Source organism: Globicephala melas, chromosome 15, assembly GCF_963455315.2.
Source record: "Globicephala melas chromosome 15, mGloMel1.2, whole genome shotgun sequence".
Lineage (NCBI taxonomy): Eukaryota > Metazoa > Chordata > Mammalia > Artiodactyla > Delphinidae > Globicephala > Globicephala melas.
Window position 1 is genome coordinate 29,993,490 of NC_083328.1, and position 17,415 is coordinate 30,010,904.

Sequence of the window (17,415 nt, forward strand, 5' to 3'; positions counted from 1 at the left end):
CATGCCCCTTCATCCTTTAAGACATTTTTGTTAAAAAAAAAAGTTCATATTTCTTTAAAAATGAGGTTTTTATTGTCTGTTTAGAAAGTCAACTTCCTTCCACTTTCTTGTTATTCCCTCTTTTGACCCCCAAAGTGGAAGAACACCTTAGACCTCTACTATGCCACTCTTCTTTTTTTTTTTTTCCCCTTCTGTGGACTGTAATACACAGTCAACCTTGGTATCAGTGGGGACTGGTTCCTTTGGTTCCCTCAGTTACCAAAATCCACAGATGTTCAAGTCCCTTATATAAATGGAGTAGTATTTGCATATAACTTATGCACATTCTCCCACATACTTTAAATCATCTCTAGGTTACTTTTAATACCTAATACTATGTAAATGCTATGTTAATAGTTGTAAATACAATGTAAATGCTATGTAAATAGTTGCGGCTGCACTGCAAATCAAAGTTTTTCTTTTTGGAACTTCTTGGAATTTTTTTCTGAAAAATTTTCAATTTGTGGCTGGTTGAATCCGGGGATGCAGAACCCGTGGATACAGAGGGCTGACTGTACATTCATTATATTGCACAGATCTCAGTGCCCAGTTAAATTTTTGTATATCTGTGTAACTACCACCCAGATTGAGACCTAGAACATGACCAGCGCCCCAGAAAGGTCCTTCGTGGCCTCGTACAGCCGATATCGCTCCCAGAGGTAACTGCCATTCTGCCCTCCATGGTCATGGGTAGGTTTTGCCTTCTATTTAACTTTAAATAAGTGGTGGAATCATACAACATATATTCACTTGTGTCTTTTATGACTTGGATCCGTATTACTGCATTACTAATCAGAGCTTACTGTTTTTTTCATTACTACATGGTATTCCATTGTACAAATACACTGTAAGTTATTTATACACTTGCTATTGATAGACATTTGTGTTATTTCTCATTTTTGTCTTCTTTGAACATACTTGCACATATTTTTGGTGCATGTAGGCACTTAATTGTTGGGGAATACACCAGGGAATGAAACTGCTGGGCCATAGGATGTACATATACTCCACTTCAGTAGATACTTGTAAAGTTTTCAGAAGTACAACCAATTTACATTCCCACCAGCAGTGCATGTGGCTCCCCTAATTTATTTTTTTGTTGTTCTTTAATTTTTCTAATTTAATTTTTATTTTACATTGGGGTATAGTTGATTTACAATGTTGTGTTAGTTTCAGGTGTACAGCAAAGTGGTTCAGTTATACATATACATATATCCATTCTTTTTCAGCTTCTTTTCCCATACAGGTCATTACAGAATATTGAGTAGAGTTCCCTGTGCTATACAGTAGGCCCTTGTTGGTTATCTATTTTATATATTTGTGTGTTATATATCTATTTTATATATTATATAGTTGTGTGTTTATGTTAATCCCAACCTCCTAATTTATCCCTCCCCCCTCCTTTAATTTCTGAGTGCCCTGTTTCTACCTTCCGTGAGCGAGATAAAGCAGGCTTGTATAACTGAATTCTCGGTGTGTTCCTCAGGGTCTGTGTGGTTGGTGGTTGTTGTATGATCATAGCCAATAGCTGAAAGACCCAGATTCTATTCCCAGCTTCTTTATCTTGACTTCAGCTGCATCGTAGCGGAATGGGACGAGAGGATCGTCACGTCTGTCCCAAACACCCTCCTGCGTTGGAATCTGAACCTGACTACTCCCCTACCCCACACACTCTCCCAGGCATCTCTGGCCATGGGCTCACCCCCGTCTGGTACTTCAGACTTGGGATACAGGAGAGGAAGCCAGAGGAGCACCACCACCATTAATAGGGAGAGGAGGCTGTCATCAAATGGGATGGGCGAGCTCTCGTAGGGCCCAGCCCAGCCCTCCAAGTCACCCCACCACGCTCCACAGAAAGAGAAACCGGGTCTTCTTCTGCTTTAGTTGTGGATAGCTCTGACAACAGGTACAGGATCCTCCCTATAAGGGCTTCATTTCTCCCTTCTGTTCTTCTCTTTCCTCTTTCTTCCCTCTCTGCTCCTCCATTTTCTCTCCTCTCTTCTTTCCTTTTTACTCTCTCCTTCGCTTTCTCCTTCAAGCCACAACCAAGTCTTGAGTGCCCACTAAGCTCCCTGCACCGTCCTAGGCATTGGGAAATGCAGATAAATGGACAGTGGGTGTGATCGCTTTGCTTAAGGATTTTACAGTCTCAGAGAGCTTGTTGGTAGCACTTCAGTTAAAAAGGAACTGAAAGGCGGTGATGTCATGTTACTTGCTGAAAGAAAGAAGATATTTCTTGGCACGGGTTGTAGGATTATTGCTATCTTTTTCTTTTTTTTTCCTTACATTCCCAGCCTTTTAAAACACAAGGATCTTTCTGTGATATTAAAAGGCCCTCACACTCTTACACAGTGAGTCATAGGATTTTGAGGACTATTGATGGAGAAAATGTGCAATGTCAAAAAGTTACTATGAATCCATTTATGCTCGCAAATGCATACTCCTTTACATTTATAGCAACTTGACCGTCTATAGGCGTGTGAAGCTGACTCCAGAAGGGCTTGGTACACAGGGTTTCCTGGACTTCTTGCCGTTTTTCTGCAGTCTTCCTCCAGAGTTATATTTCGCCAACTCCACCCTCTAATGGAAAATTGTGACCATGTACGTTGTTTGATGCTTGATGGAGTTGCCCAATCCTCTCTCCTCTTTTTCCTTTTTCTTCTTCGAGAGACACAGGTTGGGGACCTGTGTGCATAAAATTCCCCAACACCAACTTGCACGACTGATCAGGTGGCCTATGAAATCTCAGCCAGATGGCGACAGGCAGCAGTGAGTTCTGCAACACTTGAGCTCCATCCGCAGAGCAGAGACCTCAGTTGGAAGGTGGTGCTAAAACATTTATGGCAAAGACAGCCCGTGTCTGCATCTAACTGGGTACATTTAAGCCTAGCCCTATTTTTATTTTGGTTTTGTGACTTCTCAGCATTATACAGAAATGGAATATTCTGACATTTAAATAAGGGAGATTTATCTTCCAAATTCAGTCTATTTGTGTCCAGAATCTTGTACTATTCCTCTCCTCCCCCCAAAGGTACTTTTTTCTCTCTAGCAAATTGTTCAATTTAGAGATCATGGATACAGAGGTCCTAGGCTATGGAATGCCATTATTTCCAGATCCAAGGTCATCTGGCTTTTAATCTAGAGTGTGGTAGCGAAGCCAAGGCCCCCCAAGGTCAGTGATCAGAAGGTCTGGCTGACCTCACTCTGTTCCAAAGCCACAGACTACATCCCAGCTCTGACCAGCAGCCTCCTTCCAGGGCAACTGGTAAGGAAAGGACTTGGTCTCAGTGCTGCAGCCCCCAACCACCATCACTCCCAGGACCACAGCTCAGAGCTCACAGAGACCGGATCTGTTCTCACTGAGAACATAAGCCTGTTGATGAGGGTGCCCTATATTTTCTACAAAGAAAGTTGTTCCTTTGCCATTCCAATTCCATTCGGGCTTCTCAGAAACCCAAAGTGGCCGGTCCCTGGGGAAAGACATGAAACAGGATTGAAACGGGGTCAGTTTCCCTCTCAGTGTTCACAGCAAACCCTAATGGGATCAGCAGCAACATCCCCCTGACGCCTTTAGGCTGTAGACGGAAGGTGCATCTCTGTGGGGGCCCACTGGACTCTATCACTGGCATCTTTGATTGGAACTTGCTTTCCCCAAGAGTCAGCCTTGATTTCTGTGTTTCAGAAACTATTCCTGACCCCTTTGCCTGGGGTTTCACAGATTCCTTCCTCTCCCTAGCTCTTGCTGATCCTCGGACCAGTAGATCACAAGCTGATCAAGGAGAGGAGACTTGTGTCATCTACAGTCAACACAGTTTTATGGACCACCTACTATGTGCCAATACCTGTGCCAGGGACTGGGGATACAGGAAGAATAAGACAAGATCCCCACCCTGAATAAACTCACCTCCCAATGGGGAGAACTTAGAAGCAAGTGGCAGTTATATTCCAGTGTGACAGGTTCTCTATTGAGGAGATATCCAAGATGTCATGGAAGGAGAAAACATAGTCTCATATGCACATCCCTGTGCATTCAGGGAAGACTTCCTGGAGGTGGAGACCTCTGAGCTGGACCCCAAAGATAGCCATTGCCAAGTTTTCAGCACGATACCATGCAACTGGTAGATCCAGAGTAAATTGTTATGGGTGGTGGTGATATTAATAACAGTTTACAATGGATCCTCATCAGCAATTTCTTACAGGTGACTTTCTCCCAGTCACTTCAAAGCCTGGGAGCAGGAGAGTTTAGTCTGCCTGTACTGCCTGCCTCTGAGACCAGGGGAGGACCCTGACAGATCTGTATCACTGGGATAGAATTTACTGGTGACCTTCTTGCACACTATAGCACCATTGTTCAAATTTGCCATTCCTCACCCACCTGTAACAGCCAATCTTTTTTTTTTTTAACTTTTTATTTTATATCAGAGTATAGCCGATGAACAATGTTGTGATAGTTTCAGGTGCACAGCAGAGGGACTCAGCCACACATACACATGCATCCATTCTCCCCCAAACTCCCCTCCCATCCAGGCTGCCACATAATATTGAGCAGAGTTCCCCATGCTATACAGTAGGTCCTTGTTGGTTATCTGTTTTAAATATAGCAGTGTGTACATGTCGATCCCAAACTCCCTAACTATCCCTTCCCCCCACCTTCCCTCCTGGTAACCATAAGTTCGTTCTCTAAGTCTGTGAGTCTGTTTCTGTTTTGTAAGTAAGTTCATTTGTATCATTTCTTTTTAGATTCCACATATAAAGGATATCATTCGATATTTCTCTTTCTCTGTCTGACTTACTTCACTAAGTATGACAATCTCTAGATCCATCCATGTTGCTACAAATGGCATTATTTCATTCTTTTCAATGGCTGAGTAGTAGTATTCCATTGTGTGTGTGTGTGTGTGTGTATATATATATATATATATACCACATCTTCTTTATCCATTCATCTGTCGATGGACATTTAGGTTGCTTCCATGTCTTGTAACAGCCAATCTTACACGTGGTTTCCAATTACAGGCCAGGACTGCAAAAACATGGACAGCAAGTGAAGAATCTTGGGTCTACCAGGCATACAGCTAGTCTCATCCAATGGCTCCACTGTTCCCAGGACACCCCAGATCCTTTAGCACAAAAGCTGAGTCCTTTGCCATCTGGCTCCTGCCCTTCAGGCCTCTCCTTTGATGGCTCCTTTCTTCTCCCAAATTTTGAACCATCCTCTGATGGCAAAACATTCCATGTTTCTTGCTACCTCCAGCCCTATGCAAATTCAGTCGTCTCATTTTGCCGTAACTACTGGTTTGCAGGACTGTCTCTCCAGCAGGACTCTGAGGTGATAGAGGCCAAAGACTATGTGTTATTCATCTCTGTGAAAATACAGAGATGCCGATCTCGCACTAAGTGCTTTAGTAATGTTCTTTTTACAATGGATGAACGAATGAGTGAATGAATGAGTGAGGGAGTAAGGCACAACCCAATGAGGTCCTCAGAGACCCCCAAAGCATTCGCTTCCTTGACTGGGAATGAAACAGAACATCAAACCCAGCTTCTCAAAACCACACACTGTTCCTTTCCATACCATCACTGCCTAGGGTCAGGGGCTTTGGCCAGAAACCAAGAAAAAAAAAATGTAGATGTGTGCCTGCAAGGGTATATGTGTGGGCTGATTTTAGAAGATGTATTTCAGCAAATTCTCAGGCCCTGGACAAAACCTAAGGGGTACAGGTTCAAAATGGACTTTTTACAACCGACCTCGGGGGAGGAATGCTGAGGCAGTCTGAAGGCTAGTCCATTGCATGCTATAAAATCCTTTCCCGAAGCAATCCCCTTAGCACTCACACAGCCTCACAGACTAGAATGAAATCTAATCTGAAAGACAACTGCAGTCCCTCTGGAAGCAGAGGACGAGTCTGAGGGCAGAGAAGGAACTGATTTCTCTGACTTTGGACGTAGCAAGTTCCTATTGGAGAGCTGAGCCTTCTCTCTGGATATGCATTCTTGGAATCACAGACTCCATGACGGGAAGGGCTCAGGGAGGGGTGTGTGATCCACCCCACCCACCAGTTCCCTGGCTTCAGGCAGGAAATAAAGATCTCTCCAGGGATACATACTGAGTAATCAAGGTGTGCCAAGTACGATGTACGCATGCAGCCCCGCTTAATTCCAGCAAAACTCCTATAGGTAAATACTGTTGTGTTGCATTTGGTAGATGTTAGACTTGGAGCTCAGAGAGACTGAGCAAGTTCCTTAACCGCTCTGTGCTTCATCTGTAAAATGGGTGAGACAGTGACACCAGCCACATTACGTTGATATGAGGGCTGCCTGGGTTAATCTGTGAAAACTCTAGTATAGTGCCTGAAGCAGAATAGAATTTATGTAACTTTGTTAACTAAAAGACTAGAAAAATAGGTAAACGAATGGTTGAGTGGATGGATGGAGAAGCAGAGTATCGGAACCAAGATCAAATGGGTAGTGAGTGTCGAAGGCGAATTGATTGCAGGCGGTCTGACCCTAATTCCACCTCCGGTCACTGTCTAGACCTTACGGGATGATGCGCCACACTCCCTAAACCCTTCAGGGAAGGGTACTCCCTTTTGTAGTTTATTCTAGTGTTTTCTACCTCAAACATTCTTTCCTGTGATTTGCTGGATGATGTCTATTTGAATCTTCTTTTTTTTCAAATATGAAACCCATGGCTTCGACCTTGTGAGTAGATAGATAATGCTGTCTGCCGGAGAGAGAAAGACAGTATGGCCCTGGCTGCAGACCCAAAGCTGTGCAGGCTCCCTCTGCCCCCAGGAGCACGTTTAGCTTTTGTCCTCCCAGCAAGAATCAGTCTCCTTCAGGAAAGACGTTTAATTTTCCCATTTACCGGCTCCACTTCACAAGATCACATTGACAAAGATCATGGCCTCTTTGTAATGGGAGAAACGGACATGGAAAGAGCAGCACAGGGCTGCTTCCTGGAAAAAAATGACATTTGCTTCTTCTCCCTAGCTGAGGACATGCAGACTTCCCAGCCTTTCACTCTCAAGCCACTGCAAGTTCCCTTTTGCTCTGTTATCTCCTCTATTTATGTGGCAGAAAAACTCACCCAACATATCTGACCTTTTTTTTTTTTACAATGCTGCCCAATTTAAGCCTGGAGATATAAGGAAAGAAACGGGAACAGAAAATATGGATCCAATGCTTGCTATGTGCTGCAGGCCATGAGAAATATCAAAATCAAAAAACATGGTCCCTGATCTCCCTCAAGGAGATTACAATATACTTGAGTAAATTAAAAATGAAATCAGAAGGTATTTGAACTATAGTTCAGTGCACTAGTAGAAAAGGCCACGAGGCAGGAAATGAACGGCTGGAAAATGATTGGAACAGGTTGGAACTGGTGTTGAGAAATGTGCGTTTGCTTCCCTTTCGGGACGTGGGCCTGGGTGTTTGTGCAGAGGTGTGCAGAGGTGTTTGCACAAAGGGCAGAGGAAAAATCTTTATATTTACATCCTGAAAGAAATCAAAATGATGTTCCTTCTACCGAGACTGACCCTGTTACAGGCATCCAAACCTGGGTCTCTTTGGGACAACACCAAAGGGAAGACTTGCTGGGAATTTGACAAAATGTGGTGAAAAGACCCATTTTTGAGTCCTCACAAACTCCAAAGGGAGGGAGAAGGTCAACAGCATGTAGTATTTTGGGAGGGATGGCATCGGTGTTTTGGGGCGAGGAGGAAGCCATCATGTAAATCTTGAAGCACAGAGTGGGCAGCGAATTTGGACGAGTCAACTGTGGTGTTGGGTGGAGAGTGAGGTCATATTGCCGAGTGTCCCAGGACATTTGTGACTATATGAAAGCACTGTAGGCTGTTGGAAGGAAAGGAATTGAAATCAAGATATCCCTTCCCACCTCTTTGCCTGCACCACGGGTCAACCAGCACCCTTCCTTGTGGGTCAAGAATTTATAAGAGGATACATTTCCTATTTTTTCTCCCGTAAATATGCATGCTTTTAAAAAATCATTATTACAAAAGTTATACTCGTACAAAGGGTGGTGGCACAGTGGAAAACTGACTGATACGGGACCCCTCGATGCTACAAATGCATAAAAATGCAGAATTGAAGGTGTGTGCGCTCACACACACACACACACACACACACATACACAAACCCACAATGCACAGCCAAGGTCAAAAGAAAGAGAAATCCTTAGGTGTCAGAAACAGAGGGGAATGGGATATTCTCATGGTATGTTTCAGCTGAGGTGCCTACAGGGATACAGGCAATAGGGATGGAGCCTGGGGCTTTAACATCCACGTGGGGACCCTGAACTGTGCAAGGAGGGTAGAAAATGATACCACTGCATAAATCTGAGACTGTCAATGAGTCCATGAAAAGGAAACTAGAAAAAACTGTCCATCAAAGCAAAGAAAGTACAAGGAGCTTGCCATCCATTTGAAGCTGAGTGAGAAATTAAAACCCAAATGAGTATGGAGATCTAAGTGTATATTACTTAAATGGTGCAGTAATTACAGTAAAATTTATTTTATATGAAAACTGGTACTTTGAAGGGCCCTGGAACCATGGCGGAAGCAAACCCAGGACGCCTCTGTAGGGACATGCCTACATGTAGCCCAGGATGTTCGGGAGTCCCACGGGGTTTAGGGGGAGAACAGCTCTGCTGAAGATTAGCTCATAGTCAAAGGTTACAAATACCACAAGAAAGTAATCCACCATGAAGGTCAGCATGAACAGCAAACAGAAGAACCAGAATCCCAAGAACTAAGGGGGCAGGGATGGGGTGTGGGGCTGAGAGTAATCTGAAAGAATGTAGGTGTGAAATTATTAAATGTATCAAAGTTTTAAAAGTCATAACAAAAGAGTAGGACTTCATCATAAAAAGAATAGGCAGAATTTTAAAAGAGCCAGATGAATGTCACAATTAAAATAGATTAAAAATTAAAACATAAAGCCAAATATTACTAATGAAGGAATTCATGAACTGGAAAATAGATCTGTGGCAATCAGCTAACTGCCAGATGGAACAATAAAGAAATGGAAAATATGAAAACAAAGTTAATAACCTGGAAGATACAATGAGAAGATCTAGAATATTTTGAACAATTTCAGAAGAAGAAAAGATAGGATTATCATGTGTCATTAGGGAATTGAAAATTAAAACGATGTGATACCTCTACACACCTTATTGGAATGGTCAGAATCCAAAACACTGACACACTAATCAATGCCGGTGAGGATGTGTCACATGGACAGGCACCTCATTCATTGCTGGTGGGAATGTAAAATGGTGCAGTCACTTCGGAGGACAGTTTGGCAGGTTCCTACAAGGCTGGACATAGTCTTACAATACCATCCAGCAGTAATGCCCCTAGGTACTTGACCAGATGAGTTGAAAACTTATGTCCACACAGAAACCTGAACATGAATGTTTATAGAACTTTGTTCATAATTGCCCAGACTTTGAAACAACCGACATGTCCTTCAATAAGTGAATGGGTAAACAAACTATACATCCATGCAATGCAATACGGTTCAGAGATAAAAAACAAACAAACAAAAAAAGAACCTATGAAGCCAGGGAAACATATAGAGGAGCCTTAAATGCATCTTGTTAAGAGAAAGAAGCCTGTCTGGAAAGGCTACATACTATATGGTTCCAACTATATGATGTTTGGAAAAGGTAAAACTGTAGAGACGGTTAAAAGATCAGTGGTTGCCAGGAGTTGGAATGAGCGGTGAGGAGGGATGAACAGCTGGAGCCCAGGGGATGTTTAGGGCGCTGAAACTGTTCTGTATGATACTGTAATGGTGGATACATGACATTAAGCATTGACAGAACTGTACAGCAAAGATTGAACCCTAATGTAAACTGTACCCTTTAGTTAATAATAATGTGTTTGGTTCATAACTTATAAAAATGTGCCACATCAATGCCCGATGTTAAAAAGGGAAAACAGGAAATGGAAAGAGGGAGTGTATGGGAACTCTGTACTTTCTGCTCCGTTTTTCTCTAAATATAAAGCTATTCTAAAAAATAAAGTCTGTTAACTTAAAAGAAGGTAAGATGGGGAGCGTTAAGAGCTGAAGCAGCAATGGGTGAAATTTTTGCAGAATTAAAGTTATGAATCATCAGATTGAAGAATCACACTGAGTCCAGAGCAGAACGAATAAAAACATTCACACCTAGATTCCACACCAAAGACAAAATGAAATTCTCAAAAGCAATTAGAGAGAAAATACAGATTGCATAGAAAGTAATGACAAATAGATTATGAGCTGACTTCTCAACAATTACAGTCCAGATCGGAAGGACGCTTAATAACATCTTCAAAATGTCAAGGAAAAATAATTGTCAACTTAGATTTCTGTGTTCAGCCGAATCATTCAAGAGTGAGAACAGACCAAAAGCAATATACACAGATTTTACAAAACCTAAAACAGAGAGCAATGTGAAACCAACAATTATGATTACTAACTTCAAAAGAAAATCAAACATTTTGAGTATTTCCTTTATTTTCTCTACAGGGTTTTTTTTTTTTTTTACATCTTTATTGGAGTATAATTGCTTTACAGTGTTGTGTCAGTTCCTGCTGTATAACAAAGTGAATCAGCTATATGCATACGTATACCCCCATATCCCCTCCCTCTTGCGTCTCCCTCCCACCCTCCCTATCCCACCCTTCTAGGTGGTCACAAAGCACCGAGCTGATCTCCCTGTGCTATGCGGCTGCTTCCCACTAGCTATCTATTTTACATTTGGTAGTGTATATATGTCAGTGCTACTCTCTCACTTCGTCCCAGCTTACCCTTCCCCCTCCCCATGTCCTCGAGTCCAATTCCACGTCTGTGTCTTTATTCCTGTCCTGCCCCTAGGTTCATCAGAACCTTTTTTTTTTTTTTAGATTCCATATATATATATGTGTTAGCATATGGTATTTGGTTTTCTCTTTCTGATGCTTCACTCTGTATGACAGACTCTAGATCCATCCACCTCACTACAAATAATTCAATTTCGTTTCTTTTTATGGCTGAGTAATATTCCATTGTATATATGTGCCATATCTTCTTTATCCATTCGTCTGTCGATGGACACTTAGGTTGCTCCCATGTCCTGGCTATTGTAAATAGTGCTTCAATGAACATTGTGGTACATGACTCTTTTTGAATGATGGTTTCCTCAGGGTATATGCCCAGTAATGGGATTGCTGGGTCATATGGTAATTCTATTTTTAGTTTTTTAAGTTACCTCCATACTGTTCTCCATAGTGGCTGTATCAATTTACATTGCCACCAACAGTGCAAGAGGGCTATCTTTTCTCCACACCCTCTCCAGCATTTATTCTTTGTAGATGTTTTGATGATGGCCATTCTGACTGGTGTGAGATGATACCTCATTGTAGTTTTGATTTGCATTTCTCTAATGATTAGTGATGTTGAGCATCCTTTCATGTGTTTGTTGGCAATCTGTATATCTTCTTTGGAGAAATGTCTGTTTAGGTCTTCTGCCCATTTTTGGATTCGGTTGTTTGCTTTTTTGATATTGAGCTGCATGAGCCGCTTATATATTTTGGAGATTAATCCTTTGTCAGTTGCTTCATTTGCAAATATTTTCTCCCATTCTGAGGGTTGTCTTTTCGTCTTGTTTATGGTTTCCTTTGCTGTGCAAGAGCTTTAAAATTTCATTAGGTCCCATTTGTTTATTTTTGTTTTTATTTCCATTTCTCTAGGAGGTGGGTCAAAAAGGATCTTGCTGTGATTTATGTCATAGAGTGTTCTGCCTATGTTTTCCTCTAAGAGTTTGATAGTGTCTGGCCTTATATGTAGGTCTTTAATCCATTTCGAGTTTATTTTTGTGTATGGTGTTAGGGAGTGTTCTAATTTCATTCTTTTACATGTAGCTGTCCAGTTTTCCCGGCAGCACTTAATGAAGAGGCTGTCTTTTCTCCATTGTTTATTCTTGCCTCGTTTATCAAAGATAAGGTGACCATATGTGCATGGGTTTATCTCTGGGCTTTCTGTCATGTTCCATTAATCTGTATTTCTGTTTTTGTGCCAGTACCATACTGTCTTAACTACTGTAACTTTGTAGTATAGTCTGAAGTCCAGGAGCCTGATTCCTCCAGCTCCGTTTTTCTTTCTCTTGATTGTTTTGGCTATTCAGGATCTTTTGTGTTTCCATACAAATTGTGAAATTTTTTGTTCTAGTTCTGTGAAAAATGCCATTGGTAGTTTGATAGGGATTGCATTGAATCTGTAGATTGCTTTGGGTAGTATAGTCATTTTCACAATGTTGATTCTTCCAATCCAAGAACATAGTATATCTCTCCACCTGTTTGTATCATCTTTAATTTCTTTCATCAGTGTCTTATAGTTTTCTGCATACAGGTCTTTGGTCTCCCTAGGTAGGTTTATTCCTAGGTGTTGCAGTGGTAAATGGGAGTATTTCCTTAATTTCTCTTTCAGATTTTTCATCATTAGTGTATAGGAATGCCAGAGATTTCTGTGCATTAATTTTGTATCCTACAACTTTACCAAATTCATTGATTAGCTCTAGTAGTTTTCTGGTAGCATCTTTAGGATTCTATATGTATAGTATCATGTCATCTGCAAACAGTGACAGTTTCACTTCTTCTCTTCCAATTTGGATTCCTTTTATTTCTTTTTCTTCTCTGATTGCTATGGCTAAAACTTCCAAAACTATATTGAATAATAGCGGTGAGAGTGGGCAACCTTGTCTTGTTCCTGATCTTAGAGGAAATGCTTTCAGTTTATCAACATTGAGAACGATGTTGGCTATGCGTTTGTCATATATGGTCTTTATTATGTTGAGGTTGTTTCCTTCTATGCCTACTTTCTGGAGAGTTTTTATCATAAATGGGTGTTGAATTTTGTCAAAAGCTTTTTCTGCATCTATTGAGATTATCATATGGTTTTTATCCTTCAGTTTGTTAATATGCTGTATCACGGTGATTGATTTGTGTATATTGAATAATCCTTGCATTCCTGGGATAAATCACACTTGATCATGATGTAATATCCTTTTAATGTGCAGTTGGATTCTGTTTGCTAGTATTTTGTTGAGGATTTTTGCATCTATGTTCATCAGTGATATTGGCCTGTAGTTTTCTTTCTTTGTGACATCTTTATCTGGTTTTGCTATCAGGGTGATGGTGGCCTCGTAGAATGAGTTTGGGAGTGTTCCTCCCCCTGCTGTATTTTGGAAGAGTTTGAGAAGGATAGATGTTAGCTCTTCTCTAAATGTTTGACAGAATTTACCTGTGAAGCCATCTGGTCCTGGGCTTCTGTTTGTTGGAAGATTTTTAATCACAGTCTCAATTTCAGTGCTTGTGATTGGTCTGCTTATATTTTCTATTTCTTCCTGGTTCAGTCTCAGAAGGTTGTGCTTTTCTAAGAATTTGTCCATTTCTTCCAGGTTGTCGATTTTATTGGCATATAGCTGCTTGTAGTAATCTCTCATGATCCTTTGTATTTCTGCAGTGTCAGTTGTTACTTCTTTTTTACTTCTAATTCTGTTGATTTGAGTCTTTTCCCTTTATTTCTTGATGACTCTGGCTAATGGTTTATCAATTTTGTTTATCTTCTCAAAGAACCAGCTTTTAGTTTTATTGTTCTTTGCTATCATTTCCTTCATTTCTTTTTCATTTATTTCTGATCTGATCTTTTTGATTTCTTTCCTTCTGCTAAGTTTGGGGTTTTTTTTTTTTTTTTTCTTCTTTCTCTGATTGCTTTAGGTGTAAGTTTAGGTTGTTTATTTGAGATTTTTCTTGTTTCTTGAGGTAGGATTGTATTGCTGTAAACTCCCTTCTTAGAACTGCTTTTGCTGCATCCCATAGGTTTTGGGTCATTGTGTTTTCATTGTCATTTGTTTCTAGGTATTTTTTGATTTCCTCTTTGATTTCTTCAGTGATCTCTTGGCTATTTAGTACTGAATTGGTTAACCTCCATGTGTTTCTATTTTTTACTGTTTTTTTTCCTGTAATTGATATCTAGTCTCATAGCGTTGTGGTTGGAAAAGATACTTGATATGATTTCAATTTTATTAAATTTACCAAGGCTTGATTTGTGACCCAAGATATGGTCTATCCTCGAGAATGTTCCACGAGCACTTGAGAAGAAAGTGTATTCTGTTGTTTTTGGTTGGAATGCCTTATAAATATCAGTTAAGTCCATCTTGTTTAACGTGTCATTTAAAGCTTGTGTTTCCTTATTTATTTTCATTTTGGATGATCAGTCCATTGGTGAAAGTGGGGTGTTAAAGTCCCCTACTATTATTGTGTTACTATTGATTTCCCCTTTTAAGGCTTTTAGCATTTGCCTTATGTATTGAGGTACTCCTATGTTGGGTGCATAAATATTTACAATTGTTATACCTTCTTGGATTGATCCCTTGATCATTATGTAGTGTCCTTCTTTGTCTCTTGTAATAGTCTTTATTTTAAAGTTTATTTTGTCTGATATGAGAATTGCTACTCCAACTTTCTTTTGATTTCCATTTGCATGGAATATCTTTTTCCATCCCCTTACTTTCAGTCTGTATGTGTCTCTAGGTCTGAAGTGGGTCTCTTGTAGACAGCATTTGTACGGGTCTTGTTTTTGTCTATGTCTTTTGGTTGGAGCATTTAATCCATTTACATTTAAGGTAATTATCAATATGTATGTTCCTGTTACCATTTTCTTAATTGTTTTGGGTTTGTTTTTGTAGGTCTTTTCCTTCTCTTGTGTTTCCTGCCTAGAGAAGTTCCTTTAGCATTTGTTGTAAAGCTGGTTTGGTGGTGCTGAATTCTCTTAACTTTTGCTTACCTGTAAAGCTTTTAATTAATTTCTCCATTGAATCTGAATGAGATCCTTGCTGGGTAGACTAATCTTGGTTTTAGATTTTTCCCTTTCATCACTGTAAATATGTCCTGCCACTCCCTTCTGGCTTGCAGAGTTTCTGCTGAAAAATCAGCTGTCGACCTTATGGGGATTCCCTTGGATGTTATTTGTTGCTTTTAACATTTTTTCCTAGTTTTTAATTTTTGATAGTTTGATTAATATGTGTCTCGGCATGTTTCTCTTTGGGTTTATCCTGTATGGTACTCTCTGTGCTTCCTGGACTTGATTGACTATTTCCTTTCCCATGTTAGGGAAGTTTTCAATTATAATCTCTTCAAATATTTTCTCAGACCCTTTCATTTTCTCTTCTTCTGGGACCCCTATAATTCGAATGTTGGTGCGTTCAGTGTTGTCCCAGAGGTCTCTGAGACTGTCCTCAATTCTTTTCATTCTTTTTTCTTTATTCTGCTCCCTGGCAGTTATTTCCACCATTTTGTCTTCCAGCTCACTTATCCATTCTTCTGCCTCAGTTATTCTGTTATTGATTCCTTGTATTTTTTTTTTTGCGGTACACGGGCTTCTCACTGTTGTGGCCTCTCCCGTTGTGGAGCACAGGCTCCGGACGCACAGGCTCAGCGGCCATGGCTCACAGGCCCAGCTGCTCCGCGTCTTGTGGGATCTTCCCAGACCGGGGCACGAACCCGTGCCCCCTGCATCGGCAGGCGGACTCTCAACCACTGCGCCACCAGGGAAGCCCCCTTGTAGAGTATTTTTAATTTCAGTAATTGTGTTGTTCATCACTGTTTGTTTGCTCTTTAGTTCTTCTAGATCCTTGTTAAATGTTTCTTGTATTTTCTCCATTCTGTTTCCGAGATTTTGGATCATCTTTACTATAATTACTCTGAATTCTTTTTCAGGTGGGTTGCCTATTTTGTCTTCATTGATTTGGTCTTGTAGGTTTTTACCTTGCTCCTTCGTCTGTAACATATTTTTTTGTCATTTCTTTTTCTTCTTTTTTCTTTTTTTTTTTTTTGATGTGTGATGCTATATTCCTGTTTTACTGGTTGTTTGGCCTGAGCCGTCCAGCACTGGAGTTTGCAGGCAGTTGGGTAGAGCTGGGTCTTGGTGCTGAGATGAAGACCTCCGGGAGGCCTCACTCCAGTTGATATTCCCTGGAGCCTGAGGTTCTCTGTTAGTCCAGCGGTTTGGACTCGGAGCTCCCACCACAGGAGCTCGGGCCCAACCTCTGGCCTGGGAACCAAGATCCTGCAAGCAGTTAATCACCACAGACTGGGAATTGGTAAATGCTCTTCTAGGAAAGGATGTGTTGTCTCATTTCTCCTTTTGTAAATTATACTACTTTCTCCCAGAATGAAGTCTGAAGTGGACACTTCTCTGGATTTGAATCCTAGCTCTTCCGCTTTTGAGCTAACTGGCTTAGGACAAGTTTCTAACTGTCTTCATGCCTCCCTTTTCCTATTTCTCCAGCAACTGAGCATGAGATTTTTTCTTTCCCTGTATTCCTGCCAGCATTGGTCTCTATCCTCACCAGTGTTTGCTGTTTTATAATCTCCGCTAACCCAAACAAATCCAGGGCTCCGAGCCCAAGCTCGGCAACGCGGGCCTTGCCCTTCCCCAGGCGGCTTTAGTGCCCTCACTTAGGTGGTTAGGCTCGCACCTAAACAGCGTTCTTTTCTGGGCCAGCACGTCCCTGCCTCAGGGACTCGGTGCCAAGGTGGCGCATACTCCGCGCCCAAGGGTCCTGCGGGCAGCTGCAGTGGCCACTACACCGGTGGCCTGACAGGCTGCGGTATGAACACCTGGGCGAGGACCTGCGCACATCACTGGTGGCAGCGGCGGCGGCAGCTGCGACTTCCCAGCTCCAGACCACGCCCGCTGCATGCCTCTGCAAGTGTTCTTTATTGAAGTATAGTTGATTTACAATATTATATTAGTTTAAATGGTACAACATAATGATTCAATATTTTTATGGATTATACGCCACCTAAAGTTATTACAAAATAATGGCTATATTTCCCTGTGCTGTACAATATATCCTTGTTGTTTATATATTTTATGCAGAGTAGTTTATAGTTCTTAATCCCATACATCTTTTATGTCTTAGAGATCGTATGTATATACAATGTAGTCGTACTATTCATTTAACATTCTATGCATCTTCCTTGATTTTCACTGTGTTCGAAGGATAATTTTTAAAGACCTGAATCATAGTCTAGTGAATTGCTAGACAGTTAGTATAATTACTAGACATTTAGACTAGAGAATTTCCTCCTAAATGACAACTGGATAAAATGTGCATAAAAGAGAGACATAATAATGTCAACCGTGCCTACTTTATTTTTCCATTGCAAACCCCACCTGCTTCTTTAGCTGCCTACTGAAGTGGGGAGGTGTTTAGTTTGCAAGGGGCCATTCAGAGCTGACTGGGATATTTCTTGTCAAGGAACACTTTGTGCTCTAAGCGCACTACTTGGGGTGACTTTTTGGAATAATATTGGATGTTCTAAAGGA

At 41.1% G+C, this 17,415-nt stretch overlaps 1 protein-coding gene across 2 annotated transcripts in view; it reads left to right on the plus strand.

The window, feature by feature from the left end:
* Positions 1 to 17,415, plus strand: part of GRIN2A (glutamate ionotropic receptor NMDA type subunit 2A) — a 375,899-nt gene that overhangs the window by 339,274 nt on the left and 19,210 nt on the right. The window lies entirely within an intron of this gene.